Here is a 14,534-nt window from a genome sequence, read left to right as displayed (position 1 = left end):
ACAGTGGATGGAGTGCCAGGCCTGAAGTCAGGAAGACTCATCTTCCTGAGTTCAGATCCAGCCTCAAACACTTACCAGTGTGTGACCCTAAGCAAGCCACTTAACCTTGTTTGCCTCTGTTTCCTCATCTATAAAATGATGTGGAGAAGGAAATGGCAAACCACTCTGGGATCTTTGCCAAGAAAGCCCCAAATGGGGTCATGAAGAATGGGACACAACTGAAATGCCTGAAAAACAAGAACAAACATACTCAAAAACTTCCAGTGGCTCCCTATTTCCCAAAAGAAAAGCTAATCATGGCATTTTAGAACTGGAAGAGACCTTGTATCACCATATCTAATCATCCCATTTTATTTTATTATCATTATTTTTTTTTTTTAGTGAGGCAATTGGGGTTAAGTGACTTGCCCAGAGTCACACAGCTAGGAAGTATTACGTGTCTGAGGCCAGATTTGAACTCAGGGCCTGTGTTGTATCCACTGTGCCACCTCACTGCCCCTAATCATCCTATTTTAAATGAAAAGGAGATTAAGAAATCTGCCCAAAATCTTACATACAGAAAATTATAGGGGCCTGCCATGGTGACGCCTTCCTGTAATCTTTGCGACAGAAGAGGCCAAGGCTGGTGGATTGCTTGATCCAGAGAACTCTGAGAAGGAGCAGATAAGTTGATTTGTGTCCACACTGAAGTCTGCACAAATATGGTGAGCTCTGGAGAGTGGGAGGCCACCAGGATGCCTAAGAAGGGGCTAACAGGCTCAGATCAGAAACAAGAGCTTCCATGTCTTCATAGTGGGGAACTGGCCTGTGAGTGGCTGCTGTATTTCCAACCTGGTTGAGATAGAGAGACCCAAAACTGGAAAAGAAAAAGAAAAAATGATAGGGGCTTCAAATACCTTTGTTGTTTTTCAGTTGTTTCCGACTCTTTGTGGTCACATTTGGGGTTTTCTTGGCAAAGATACTGGAGTGTTTGCCTTTTCCTTCTCCAGCTTATTTGACAGATGAGGAAACTGAGGCAAACAGGGTTAAGTGGCTTGCCCAGGGTCACACAGCTAGTGAGTGTCTGAGGCCAGAACTGAACTCAGGGAGATGAGTCTAACTGATTCCAAGCCCAGCACTCTATCCACTGTGACACCTAGAGGCCTCTCAAATACCTTAGCTTGGCACTTAATGTCTACAGTTTGTCCCCAAACTACCTTTCCAACCGTATGCTCACTGTTACATTTTTCATACCATTTATTCCAGCTACACCAGAATGGGCAACACCCCAAGCTTGCCCATGATTTGCTGCCTCCCTGGCTCAGCTCCCACTGCTCTGATTCCTCTGCATCTGTAAAATGAATGGGTTTGATCTGAAAACCTCCCTTCCAGGTCTATGGACCCACATATCAAATTATTTACTTACTTGTCAATTTCCTTCAATGCTCAGCCATCTCTACCATAAAGCCTTCCCTAATTTCCCCCTCCTGGGAAGTTTTCTCCCCCCTCTAAACCCACTTGGTACTTTGTACTCTTTAATCCACTTTCAAGTTCTACTACATATTACAGGTATTTATTTGTGTGCATGTCATCTTCCTTGCTACACTGACAGGTCCTTCAAGGCAGGGTCAGGCATATAATTGACGTGCTTATAAATATTGAATGCGTGAATGATAGCCAAGAGACCCTGACACTAGTTCCAAGGAAGCACCAGTCCTTTCTTTTGACTATTATAACCACCTTTTACAACTATATTGTACTTTACAATTTTCTGCTGATTTTATATTTTTTTTGTTGTCGAGTTGTTTCAGTTGTGTCCAACTCTCTGTGACTCCACTTGGGTTTTTGGGGTTTGTGTGTGTGTGTCTGGCAAAGATGCTGGAGTGGTTTGCCATTTCCTTCTCCAGCTCATTTGACATGAGGAAACTGAGGCAAACAGGGTGAAGTGACTTGTCCAGGGTCATACAGCTAGTTACTTCACAGTTTTCAAAGAGATTTCACATCCCTCTCATTTGAGGCTTACAACAGCTCCTCCTGTAAGCAGGAACCACTGAGCAACCGGGCTGGTTTGCCCGGCACCAGAACCTAAATCTTGTGACTCCCAGTCTAGCGTTCTTTCCACTGTTCACTGTCCAGGAAAACCCTCCTGAGGATACAAAGCCCCCAGGTCTGCAGTTCTGGGCAAGTGTGTGTTTACCACACCTGGCCGAAGCGACTCCCACCTGGCTGGCCTTCCAGTGCATACCCTAAGCAGAGATGTCCCTGAAAGTGGGGTCCGCACACGTAGTGGAATGTAAGATTCTCGTGGTTCAGCATGTAGGTCTCTGTGCATCACCCAGAAATCGGCTTCACTTCGAAGGAGCCCAGTAGGTTACCGTTATAATCTTTGCCAGCGTCCCACACCTGCAGCTGCAAAGGGCCCCTAGCAATTAGTGAGGCCCCCCAGAGATTTTGCATGGCAAATCAGTCCGCTGCCCGTTGACTGTGTTCCATACTGTGGGTGGATACCTGGAGCTCCCTTCCGTCCCAGAAGACGTGCACATAGACGTCAATCTGGCTCATCCAGTCCCCCACAGACCTTTCGCCCGCCCCACCCTCACTACCAGTGTGACCAGGCTGCGCTCTGGGTCCATAACCCGTGAGCCGTGACATACAGAGGTAGAGGTCATGCACACTGAGCCGGAGACAATTGCGTCAGCTGGCATGGCCCTGGACGTACTACTGAAGGTCAGTCGAAGGCTCCCTAAGGCTGCAGCAGCTCATGTAGGGGGGTCATGGAGCAGGCGACCAGGGCCAGCGCAGAGCCCAGGGCGCTCAGCCAGTCCTCTAAGCGTTCAGGTCCTTGGGTATATGGAAAGAGATCTGCAGCTCTGGCAGCACTCCCGCCCGACACCTTCAGCTCTCCATAGCGCTGGTGGAAAGCACAATGCTAACCCAGCTGGCAGGGCCGGAAGGGAACCAAGCTCCGGCACCGGAGCCCTAAACTGGCTACAGTCTAACAGCCAAGGAGGAGGCAGCCTGACCTGCAGCGCCACGGTCGAGAGCCAAGTGGCAGGAGCGCAGGACAATGAGATCGAGGGTGCGGCCCCTAGCTTTGCAGAACGCGCATGTGCGTTTTGTAGGTTGCTGCTAGGGGAGAACTTCGCGGCCGGAGTGAACTTTCGGGGCAGGGCCTCGACAACTAGTAGCAAGTAGGGCTGGAGTTGGGGGGCGGGGTTGTTTGGAGCAAGAGGAGCCTGGAAGGATGAGAGTTGCCTCTAGGGAAGTGACTGGGGAGAGGTGGGGCCTGAGGAGGAGGGGCCAAGGAAAAGGTGAGGCTCCAAGTGGGTTCGAACCGGGGATTGTTTAGAATTTGGGGGAGTGGGGAGGGGGGAGAGTGTAGGCCAAAGAGAAGCAAGTCAAGGAGGCAGGATCTGAGTGGGAGGGCCAAGGAAAGGTGGCTTTGAGTATGAGGGTCCGAGAGCAAGTAGAGCGGAGGGGAAAAATAGGAGTGGTTACGGTTGTCCTGACAATAAGGCGAGACTTGGTCTGAGGGAATATATTAGAGAAGACGGAGTATGGGTCTGCCCGGCTGAATGTGCTTCATTTCCTTACAACTCAGCCAGCAAATGACAGCCCGTCTTTCGTTGCCAGACTCCCTACAGTACCCCTCAAACCTTCTGCAGGTTTCCTGGGCAGAGCCTTCAAAGGAAAATCTAGTACATTAAAGAGGCCAAGGGACAGAAGTGCCTCAGATCTGGTTCCCATCCGAGGAGCCTCACTGCAGGTGACATTGAGCCATAAGGGCTAGTCTCTCTTGAGCTCCAAGGCACTTACCTCTAGTAGCAGCGGTGCACTTGCTCAGAAGTTGAAGCCATACTCATCCTCATCAGACTTCTCTGCTGAGGAAGCTGGCAGCCTCTGAGTGGGAGCCAGCCAGAGACACCTGTACCTTTTCGGCTGGGCCAAGTTCTACTCCGGCCCCCCAGTCATTCTGAATGCTGTAAGCTACAGAAGCTACCACTCCTATTACAGAGCTGGCAGAGGCCTCTAACATACTTGGAGGACAGTTGAGTGGCCCAGCATTTCAAAAGGCCAGGGCAAGTGCTGAAGCTGTGTACCCTGCAAGGGATTTATGCAGAGGGTGCAGGTGCCATTGGGTGGCAGGACACAAGCCATATTAAAAGGGGAGGTACCCACAGACTTCATTTGTGGTGATGTCAATGCCCTTACCCACCACTTCAGAAGAGAGGGAAATACTAAGAGAACTGTGAAAGGGAGGGAGTGGGGGACACCCGGATCCTGTGATAAAAAAACAAAACAAACCTGCAAATTGGACAGGCATCACAATCTGATTTAGTGGAGAAAGCACTGGCTTGGGAGTGAAGAACCTGTCTTCATATGACACTTCATATCTCCGCCTCAATGTTCTAATCTGTAAAATGAAAAGGCTGGACTAAATTATCTCTTCCAGCTTTAATGTTCTGTGCCACCTAGAAACTGAGTTAGACATGGGGTCAAGATCCTTGAGTAGGTGAGGTATTGGGAACAGGATCAGAGTAGGAAGGAAACAGACATTTATTAAGCACTTACTCTGTAGCAGGCACTAGGCTAAGTGCTTTACAGATGTCTCATTTTTTGTTGTTCTTCAGTCATTTTTCAGTCGTGTCTGACTCTTTTGTGACTCCATTTATTTTGTTTTGTAAAGATACTGGAGTGATTTGCCGTTTCTTTCTCCAGCTCATTTTATAGATGAGGAAACTGAGACAAACAGGGGTAAGTGACTTGCCCAGGATCACATAGCTAGTAAGTATCTGAAGCCAGATTTGAACTCAGAAAGATGAATGAGTCTTTCTGGCTCCAGGCCCAGCACTCTATCCACTGAGCCACCTAGGCTGTCCATAGTGTCATTAGATCCTCACAATACTGGGAGTTGGGTACTATTATCTTCATCTTAGATTTAAGGAACCTGAAGCAGACCGAGATTAAAGTGACTTGCTCAAGTCACACAGCTAGTAAGTGTCTGAGGTCAAATTTGGACTCAGGTCTTCCTGACTCCAGGCCTAGTGCTCTATCCACTGTGCTACCTGGCTGCCTTTTCCTGTTGCTCAGAACCTGCTCCTCAGGCAGGATTTAAGCATCCTGTCCCCTAGCCCAAGCTCCCCTCCCAAGACCCAGGCATCTGTCTCTCAATTCCCATAACCCAGAAAAATCCACCAACTTCCCAGGGCAGCAGCAGGGACACACGCAGAGAACACATGTGAAGCCATAGTGGAACGGGTAAAACTAGATTTACTGTCAGAAGAGATGCAACTTACTACTCATTTGAGCAAGCTTTACCTCTCCGAGTCTCAGTGTCCCCACCTGAAAAATGAAAGAATTGGACTAGATGCTCTTGTAGGTTCTTTCCATCTCTAAATCTATCCTATGGTCCCAACATCTTTGTGTCCCTGGCCTGAAGCCTGAGCCTACCCCAGGTTCCCCTCATTTATCCCATACCTTCTAAGGAAGCTTCACTGGTTTCATGTAATGTGTTAGGACTATGGGAGAGCCTCTTAGGCATGAAACCTCAAGGCTCAGTTACTACAACAACCACCTGCTTCATTTCCCTCCAAGGCTGGGGTCACTGTCATCCTATTGAGAGGGCTGGAGAAAGTGAGGCACAGTATAGAAGAGGGATAGAGAGATGAATCCAAAAATGTCAGAGCTAGAAGCCCCTTCATGTTCTAGCTGGGGAAATTATGTTCAGAAAGGAAGAAATTACTCACACAAGTTTATGCAGCAAATTTAGCTTGACTCTTCATTGTGGTTACCTCAATGAGAAGAGGAGCGGCAGCTAGCCATGTCTTCCAGATTCAGCTAGCTCTGGGGAGCAAGCAACTCTAAGCAACAACAAAAATAAAAACATAGAATTTAGAGCTAGAAGAGCCTTCAGAGTTTATCTGTTCCAAACCTTTCATTTGTTTGAAATTTCATTTGATAGAAATAAGGCATTATCACAGAAAGGAGTTTAGAGATTAACCATTCAAGAAACCCCAGGAAAAAAAATTTTTTTAATTAAAGAAAAATTTAAAAAAAAAAAAGAAAGAAAGAAACCCCAGACTGGCTTCTCTCTGCCTGTCAAGATCCAGAAAGTCCCTAGGGGGTAATCTTCAGCCCCGTAACAAAGGGTTATCCTCTCCCATATATCAGATTTATAATGGGGTCATCCTGGGCCTGGACACCAGTATTGTAATAGGGCTTTCCTTGTCCTGAGCACAAGTGTTACAATAGGCATATGTTGTATATGTGATTTGAGGTTTAGCTACCTCTACTTTGTGGCTTGAGAACAACATGCCATATATGAATTCTCACTTGTTCACAGATCAGAGCTTTAACTTTTATGTGGTTCTTTGCCCCAGGGCATCCATTTCCAGGAGTACTTGCTTCCTCTCCTGAAAACCATGCTTTCCCTTGGTAGCCACCATCCCTGCACCTCCATGCCCTATTCCTCTGTTAATAAGGGCACCAACATTCAGAGGATGCTCTATCCAGGGACAGGGTCCTTCTTCCCCTTGATAGCTACCATATCCTCCCAATATCACACTTCAGTGTTTTCTGTCAGTCTCCGTGCCCCAAAGCCACCTAGCCCACTCCCCCCTGTCAACATTGCAGGGGCAAAGACTACATCAGTAATTTTCCCTGCACGACTGTATCCAGAGTCAGACTCTCCTTTGTACTGCTACTATTTCTTCTGCCTACAAAGTGTTCTTGTCCCAGGTGGAAAAAAAAAAGGCCATAATGTCTCTGTCAGGATGTGTTAAACAGGTAGGGTTGGGACTGCCACTAGGAATGGACTTTGCACAGATTAAGTATTCAATGAACCCCAATGGAAGTTTAAAACATACTTTATAAAAGTATGTCAGGAGGACTTGAGTTGAAATCCAGCCTCAGACACTTGACACTTTCTAGCTGTGTGACCCTGGGCAAGTCACTTAACCCGGACCACCTCACAAAAAAAAAAAAGATTTGGGGCAGCTAGGTGGTGTGGTGGATAGAGCACTGGCCCTGAAATTAGGAGGGCCTGAGCTCAAATCCAGTCTCAGACCAAACACTTGACACTTACTAGATGAGTGACCCTGGGCAAGTCACTTAACCCCAATTGCCTAAAAAAAAATTTTTTTAAAGTATGTCATTGCCACTTAACCCCAATTGCCTAAAAGCAAAAAAAAAAAAAAGTATGTCCTTGGGCTATAATGAGTTTCATAATTGATTTTTTTGAAGAAAGGTTCTGTTCTACAGGATACACTAGTCCCTTTCTGGTCCCTTGGGTATCAGCCCTCTATCTGAGCAGAACAAAAGAGAGACAATGCTTGCAGTTTCATAGCTTCAGTGAATTTACAGTTGAAACTACTTAGGAATACTTAGGGTGTGTCACTATCCCAGCCAAAGTGGCTGGTTCACAAAATATGTTCTGTTGCCTCCAACCTCTTTACATTCACCCTGGCTCTTCTCCTTACCTAGAATATACTCTCACCCAAACTTCTACCAGATGAAAGCCTCTTTTTTCCCTTTTAAGTCTCAGCTCATGTCACCTCCACCAGGAAGCTTGCTCTGACTCCATCCCGTGCTCAAGATGAAAGTTATCTTGTTCTCATATTATTCTATAGTACTTTGACTGTATATCTTTTTTGCCACTATTGCATTCTTCCTTATATTCATACTTATCTGTGTATATGTTGTTGTATTCCTCTTCCCCCGCCCACTACTATAATCTCCTTGAGAGCAAAGATTATATAATTTTTTAATTTTTGTATCCCCATCCCAGTATAGAAATGTTCATGTAAGTGCTTAATAGATGTTTACTGAATTGAAGATAGAAATAGAGTTTAGCCCTTGCTTTGATTTTATGATTTCTCTCTCATCATCTCTTGTCTCTTGCTTTTCTTCCTTCCCTACTCCCAAATCCACCAAGCCCTGAAAATTCATCTCTCTTTTCCATGATGCAAACCTGCTACCTCAGTCAAGCTAATTTCCTCACTGGCTCACCTCCCCCCCCCCCACACACACATACTTCTGATCAGGATGCTCTTTCTCTCTACCATACCCTCCCTCCTCTTGGCCTACATAAATCTTTTTTTTTGGGGGGGGTAGGCAATGGGGTTAAGTGACTTACCCAGGGTCACACAGCTAGTAAGTGTTACGTGTCTAAGGCCAAATTTGAACTCAGGTCCTCCAGAATCCCGGGCCAGTGCTTTGTCCACTGCACCACCTGGCTGCCCCTGGCCTATATAAATCTTGCCCATTCTTCAAGATCCAGCACAAAGTACAATGACTGCAGGAAACCTCTCGTGATTCTAGCCCATGCTGAACCTCTCTTACTCTGAATTCCCTCAGTGCTTGTATATGTTCTGCCTCTCAATGCCCTGTGCTTGTTGATCTATTTATTGCTTTGGAATTGTCCTCTTGTCCTCCTGAGCTTACTCTAACCTACTTTGGGGTGGGAAGCAGATGCTTTCCTCTTCAGAGGCAGGGTAGTAGAGTAAAAAGAGTGATAGACTTATAGTGAGTAGAACTGTGTTAGGATCCCAGCTTCAACACTTGCTATCTGTGTGAACTATGGGCAAGTCATGCAACCTACTTAGGCCTCAGCTTCCTCATCTCTAAAATGGGTGTGTAGGGGGAAAGCTGAAAAGAATACATATGCTACTCATGTTACAAGAAAAGTATTTTGTAAACCTTAAAATGCTATAGAAATATTATTATTCCTCTACCAGTATGTCCCCAAGAGCACCTACCAATCATTTACTGTGTGCAAAGGCACTTTAGGAATGGTAGAAAAATAAGATATGGTCTCTGCCTCAAAGAGTTTACAGTCTAGTTAAGGACCTCCACTCATATGGTTAGGTGAAGCCCTGTCCTCATCACATGTAACCCAGGCTATTTAGTCTCCTAATTGTCCTACCTGCTACCAAGCTATCTTTCCAATCTATTCTCCACCTAGCTGCCAAAACCATCTTCCTAAAGCACAGGTCTGACCATGTCACTACCTCACTCAATCTTTGGTGGTTCATTATTGCTTCTAAATTTGGCATTTAAAGTCTTTCGCAATCTGGCTCCAGTTTACCTTTCCAGGCTTAGTTCACATTATTCTCCTTTCCAAATACTACATTGCAGCCAAACTGACCTCCTTGATATTTCCCCAGTTCAGCATCCTAAGTCCTGACTCATTTCCTTGCACTCTGTCCCCCATGCCTAGAAGGCACTGCTTCCTCACACCCCCTTCTTAGAATCCGTTTTTTCCTTCAAGCCTCAACTTAGCTACCAGTTCCTAGGATGAGCCTTTCTTAGTTTTCAGTATTCTCTCTCTCCTCAGTTTATCTGGCTCTTAGTTATCTGTGTGAATGTCATATCCACTGGTAGAATTAAACTCCTTCAAGGCAAGGATTGGGTTTTGTATTGGCTCTGTATCCCCAGCATCTTAACACAGTGGCTTGCACACAGCAGTCACTTAATAAATGCTTGTCAAATTGGCATTGTTAGTTCAGACATATAAATGGGGATACAAGAGCAGGAAGCTATGCATGGCTCTAGTGGACGGTGAGCTCTAGAGGAGTCAGCCATGTGATATGGCAATCACAAAAACTTATTCCATCTTGGGCTGCATTAATAGGTATAGTGTCTCTAATTGCTCCTTATATCTCCTTGGCTGGCTTCTCATGTTTTCTCACATGCACCCACTTACCTCAACTTCCCATAGTCTGGTTTCCTACTGCTTGCTTTCTCAAAGGTTAGCAATGACTTACTAATCACCAAATCCAACAGACTGTTTTTTTTTTAAAATCCTCCTCATCCTTGATCTTTCTATAGCATGTGACACTGTTAACCCCCTCTCCTGCTGGATTCTCTCACCTTCAAAGATACCATATTGCCTGATTATCTTCTGAATATACCTTGTACCCTCCCACCTCCACAGATTAACTTATGTTGTTCTCTCAGCCAATAGGGCTCTCCCTCAACTTTGCCTATTGAGTAATACCTATTCAGCCTTTAAAGTCCAACTCAGAATGTCAACTCCTCTATAAAGCCTTCCTTGTTCAATCCAGTCTGTAATGACCCCTTAGATCTGTAATGACCCCTTAGACCTCAAAAACCACTGTATTCTTTTTTAAAATTTTTTTAAAAAATTAATAGATGATTAGGAGCTACTTCTTTTAATAACAAAGGTAAAATGCCTCATTTAGTTAAAAGATAGAAGAAAACCAAGTTATGAAGAACAAATGAAATTAGATAATTCACAACAAATTACAAAGAAATAAAATAATTCAAAATTATTTTGCCCAAATACATGCCAGTTAAACTAATTACTTAAGTGAAATGGATGGGTATTTATGTATAAAAAAATGCCTGGATAAACATAAAAAGAATAGGGAACTTAAATAAACCAACTTCAGAAAAATAAATTAAACAACTTATAAAGAAGCAAAATAGGAGTAGACTAAAAATGAATTCCATCCAATCTTCAGAGAAAAGCAAATTCAGTATCATACAAATTGTAAAAATAGGACCAGATGAGATCCTACCAAATTTCCTTTATGATGCAAATATTCTTGATATCTGAATCAAGGTGAATAAAAACACAGAAAAAACTATTGACTAATATGCCCAAAGGATATTGATACCAAATTGTGTGTGTGTGTGTGTGTGTGTGTGTGTGTGTGTGTGTGTGTGTGTGTGTGTGAGAGAGAGAGAGAGAGAGAGAGAGAGAGTGTGTGTGAGTATATTATCAAAGAGCCCACAGGAACATATCAAAAAGATTAAAGCATTGTATTCTTGCTACCTGTTGCAGCATTGCTGTTCAGTTGTTCAGTCATGTCCAGCTCTTTGTGACCCTGTGAACCCTACTGTCCATGGGGTTTTCTTGGCAAAAATACTGGAGTGGTTTGCTGTTCCTTCTCAGTGGCAAGCAGACGTTAAGTGACTTGCCCAGAATCACACAGCTAGCAGGTGTCTGAGGCCAGATTTGTTCTTTTTTCTTTACTAGCTATTTTAAATCAAATATTTTCAAGTATCACATTCATTCCACTTTTATTTAGGTTATACACATAAGGCAGCAGTTCAATTTCTTTTTAAAAAAAAAGGGTACACCATAAAATCTAGCGGTACCAAGTTCAGAAAATAGTCTTGGGCCTTTAAAAACCCACCTGCTTTACCTCCTGAGGTCTACTTCCAACAGTACCAATGTTATTAAAAGTCTTCTAAGTCTTCCAGCCTACAAGTCCTTCAAAACAAATTTTTGCTTCTGCATAGTTTACTACAGCGAGTTTGTGGTCACTTTAGATTTGAAGCTATTTATATTTCTCATCACTTATTAGTATCTCTGTGGAAAATGATCAAATTGATAAATCAAAGCTTTTGGTTTATATTTCTGGAAAAACATTTTCAGTTACTTGAATAAAAATATTGCCTTTGTTTTCAGACCAGAAAAAAAGAAAAGAAAAGAAAGAAAATGATCAAATTGGTCCATAACTGCCACCAGGTTCTTCCTAAAGTTATGCAGAAGGCAAAGGCTTTGTGCCTCTGATCATATTTAAGGTTCTCTCTCAATTTAGCTTTAAAAACAAAAACATTTGTTGTTTGAAAAACAAATAATCAACCCAGAGGGATTAATTGCATATAAAAGAAATCAAGTTTATAGCACCTGCCACATTATTTTAAAACCAACATTCTGTGAAATATTTATATATATATATATATATATAACACATGTATGTGTGTGTGTGTGTGTGTGTGTGTGTGTGTGTGTATAAACAAAATCATCCAAAACATAATCACTCCCCCCACCCATGAACAAATCCGAGTTTTTATTTGCATGGCCAAAATATCTTTTGTTCCCTTTGCAACATTGTTTTAGATATCCCTTTCTGTTGCATTAAGGAATAAGCTTCAACACTGCAAACTTCCTTGAAGGGTGAGGCCACATTTGAACTCAGGTCTTCCTGACTCCAAGCCCAGCACTCTATCCACTAAGCCACCTAGTTGCCTCCTAACTTGCTACAATACTTAGCACATATTATATATAGTGTATTAAAATTTTCATTATGGACCAGATCCATGACTATCACTTTGGAGAACTTCCAGTAAAGAAACTCCCTCTATCAATGTAGATGAGCAACTTATGGAGTTAGAGTTTCGTGGGGGCACCAAGAGATTAAGTCACTTGCCTTGGGTCACAGAACTACTATGTGTCAGCAGTAGAATGTGAACTTCTTGACTCTAAGATGTGGTTTCTAGAGCTGCCTCCCCTTTACATGAATAGCAATGAAAACAAAGTAATAATGTAACATGCCTCTCCTAAACCTTGAATTCACTCTTTTTCAAACATATACATGCTCAGTGGGGAGAATGGATCTTTATAGGAATTATGTGTGGGTGATCCACATGGGGTACACATGTCACCAGGTCAACTGTGCTAGGAGGTATGGGGCACGGTGACCAGGGGACACAGCTCAGCTGTGGATGTGATGACTGATTTGTTTTGCTGTTCTCTACCAGATCTGCTCCGACTTGCACTGCTCTCCAGTTCAGCCGAGAATCAGTTCTGGGGTTTTTTCAGGGTCACCTCATACCCTGTCTAAAATTCATTATGGACGTTGAGGTTGTAGCTCTTTCACCAGATCTTTTAGGCATCTCCACCAACCAGTGCAGAATAGTATCATCATTGTACATTGTAGTTTTCCAGATATGAGTCATATCCTACCCTTATTAAGCTGTAAACTGGCTGAGAAGGAGGAAACTGACTTACGTCCAGTTTGTATATTGTTTTATCACCTTTCAGAGTTCTGCATACGGTAAATAATGTTTGCTGAATAAAATATGAGGAAGCACAGGGTTTATTCACAGAAGTGAGTGTAGCTTCAGACTGGTATGTCAAGTTTTGTTGAAGTCAAGAAGAAATGGCTTCAAATTTCAACTCTGAAATTTGTGACTATGGACAAATCACCTGACTACTCAGAGTCTTAGTTTCTTCATCTGTAAAATGGGGATGACAAAAATTATATTAATAACAATAATAGCTAATATTAACACAGTCCTTTAAGGTTTGCAAAGAACTTTACTAATATTATCTCATTTGCTCCTCCAAACAACCCTGGGAGCTGAGTGCTATTATTATCCCCATTACAGATGAGGAACTGAGGCTGAGAGAGATTAAATTACTTCTTACAGGTATAAGTGTCTGAGGCAGGATTCAAACCGAGGTCTTCCTAACTCTTAAGTCCGTTGCTCTATCCATTGGGCCATCTAGTACCTATCTCAGAGGTTTGCTATAAAGCTCAAATGGAATCATGTGCTTAAAAGTTTGCAAAATGCTTTATGTGCTATGTAAATTATTGCCATAATTTTATTCTCAAGGATTTACACCGAAAGACTGGAGAAGAAACACAAATAATACAAAGCAACCAATGTCAAAAAGTAATTGCTATGCCTTCGGAATACAAAGTGGGACACCATACAGAAGCACAGGGTCTCAAGAAGGCAAGGGGGGGCTACTGTCTCGCACCTATGTAGGGAGAGCACCATGGTATGACCCACATGTCAGCAAGTAGTTATGTTCATCAGCCCTGGGCCAAGGGACAGCAATTATGGTGGCTTCCTTCTGTGTCCAAATCATTGCTACAGCTGCCCAGACGGTCATCATCACCAGCGAAGTCCTGGTTTCGTACCTTCAAATGCAACTGGGCCTTCCCATCCTGGCCCAGACTCATGTGACCAAAGTCAAAGGTGTAGTGCCGCTTAGAAGATACTGGTCCAGTATCATGATAGTGGATCTTTCCAGGGCCTCAAAAGTCACAAGCACATGGGCACCAGTGACACTGAAAGACATTCCTGTGCAGCTCATGGGTCTGAAGATTGGTTACACTCCAGGTGACTGCTCCCCCGCCTCCCTCCCTGTGCTAATTTAAGCAACATCAGGTTTCTGTATCCCCTGTCTCAGGACAGCTACATAAGCATGCTTTCTGATCCCACAGGCCACCAGGCTGGGCAGTTTCCAAGACAGTAAAGCACTCTTCTTTACCCAGATACATAATCTACAGTTTGGTGCACTGCTTCCCTCTATGGGTCTTTGAGGCTCAGCAGAGTGTAAAGTGGGGCCACAGTTGAGAAAACCATGCTTGGCATGGTTCAGAGGTTTTCTGCAAGACTTTGAAGTCTCCCATTGGTTCCTGAAGGGAAAAGGAGTCTGAGCACACTACCACAGTTGCCTCCCAACTACCTCCCCTGGTTTTCACAGTATGCCCCATAGTAGGGACTCCAGAAACCACTAGAAGGTAGGCAGCTGCAGGAGGAGCCCACAGAACTATGGCCCACCCACTAGCCCTCCAGATCCTCCTGAGAAAGGTAGATAGATAGTGTGTGAGGCGTGACTTCATCCAGTGTAGCCAAGCAGAGGTTCAGTGCAATGACAAAGGACAGGCTGCCACCCAGTTGCAGGCAGGTGACATTGTAGGTCCCAAAGGTCTGGATCAAAGCCTAATAGGTGCCCTTGCTGTAATTCAGAAGAGAGGGAGAAAGCCTGCACTTATTGTGTTGGAGGT

This window comes from Phascolarctos cinereus, unplaced genomic scaffold, assembly GCF_003287225.1.
Source record: "Phascolarctos cinereus isolate Bilbo 61053 unplaced genomic scaffold, phaCin_HiC Scaffold_4;HRSCAF=312, whole genome shotgun sequence".
NCBI classification, from domain to species: domain Eukaryota; kingdom Metazoa; phylum Chordata; class Mammalia; order Diprotodontia; family Phascolarctidae; genus Phascolarctos; species Phascolarctos cinereus.
This window is presented reverse-complemented; position numbering follows the sequence as displayed.